Source organism: Chrysochloris asiatica, unplaced genomic scaffold, assembly GCF_000296735.1.
Source record: "Chrysochloris asiatica unplaced genomic scaffold, ChrAsi1.0 scaffold00519, whole genome shotgun sequence".
NCBI lineage: Eukaryota > Metazoa > Chordata > Mammalia > Afrosoricida > Chrysochloridae > Chrysochloris > Chrysochloris asiatica.
The window spans coordinates 703,626-705,494 of NW_006409037.1; positions in this window are offsets into that span (position 1 = coordinate 703,626).

The following is a 1,869-nucleotide window of genomic DNA, read 5'->3' on the forward strand; positions in this document are numbered from 1 at the left end:
TGTACATGGATATGTTGGATTGATCTTCCAAGTAGGTAGCTCTCTGTATATGAACATATTGGACTTGTCTGCCATGTAGCTAGCTCTCAATATATAGACAAGTTGGACTCCTCTGCGATGTAGCTAGTACCCTGTACATGGACATGTTGTACTGTTCTGCCATATAGCTAGCTCTCAGTATATGGACAGGTTGGACACATCTGCCATGTAGCTAGATCTATGTATATGGAAATTCTGCAATACTCTGCAATGTAGCTAGGTCTCTTTATGTGGAGATTTTGGACTCGTCTGCCACGTAGCTTGCTCTCTGTACACGGATGTTTTGGAATGATCTGCCAAGTAGGGAGCTATCTGTTTATGAACATATTGGACTTTTCTGTCATGTAGCTAGCTCTGTGTATATGGGTATGTTGGAATCATCTGTCATGTATATAGAACTCTGTATATGGAAATGTTGCATGATGCTGCCATGTAGCTAGCTCTCTGTATATGGCTATTTTAGACTGTCTGACATGTACCCAGCTCTTTGCATATGGATATGTTAGATTGATCTGCCAAGTAGGTAGCTCTCTGTATATGAGCATATTGGACTTCTCTGCCATGTATCTAGCTCTCAGCATATAGAAACGTACACATCTTCCATGTTGCTAGAAGTCTGAATATGGACATGTAGGAATCCTCTGCCATGTAACTTGCTCTCTGTAAATAGTCAATTTGTACTCTTCTGCCAAGTAGCTAGAACTCTGTATATGAAAATGTTGCCCTACCGTACCATGTATCTAGCTCTCTGTATATGGACATTTTCGACTCTTCTGCCATGGATATGTTGGACCGATCTGCCAAGTAGGTAGCTCTCAATATATGAACATATTGGACTTGTCTGCCATATACCAAGCTCTCAGTATATGGACACTTTGGACACATCTGAGATGTAGCTAGAACTCTGTGTATGGAAATGTTGCTCTACACTGCCATGTAGCTAGGTTGGACTCATCTGCCTTGTAGCTAGAACTCTGTATATGGAATTGTTTCACTACCCTACCATGTAGCTAGCTCTCTTTATACGAACATTTTAGACTTGTCTGCTGTATAGCTAACTCTCTGTACATGAATATGTTGGACTGATCTGCCAAGTAGGTAGCTTTCTGTATATGATCGTACTGGACTTGTCTGCCATGTAGCAACCTCTCTGTATATGGACATTTTAGACTGGTCTGCCATATAGCTAGCTCTCTGTACATGGGTATGTTGGACTGATCTGCCAAGTAGGTAGCTGTCTGTATATGAACATATTGGACTTGTCTGCCATGTAGCTAGCTCTCAGTATATGGACACGTTGGACACATCTGCCATGTAGTTAGAACTCTGTATATGGAAATGTTGAACTTTCCTGCCATGTAGTTAGCTCTCCGAATATAGACAAGTTGCAGTCATCTGCCTTGTAGCTATAACATTATATATAGAAATGTTGAATCACCCCGCCCTGTAGGTAGCTCTCTGTATGTGGACATTTTAGACTCGTCTTCCATGTAGCTATCTCTCTGTACATTGATATGTTGGACTGATCTGACAAGTAGGCAGCTCTCTATATGAACATAATGGACTTGTCTGCCATGTAAGTAGCTCTCAATATTTGGACACCTTGAACACATCTGCCACGTAGCTCGAACTCTGTATATGGAAATGATGCACTAATCTGCCATGTACCTACCTTTCTGTATATGGGAATTTTGGATTCGTATGACATGTTGCTACCTCTCAGTACATGGATATTTTGGACTTATCTGCCATGTAGGTACCACTCAGTATATAAACATGTTGGACACATCTGCCATGTAGCTAGGTCTCTGTATATGGACATTTTGTAGT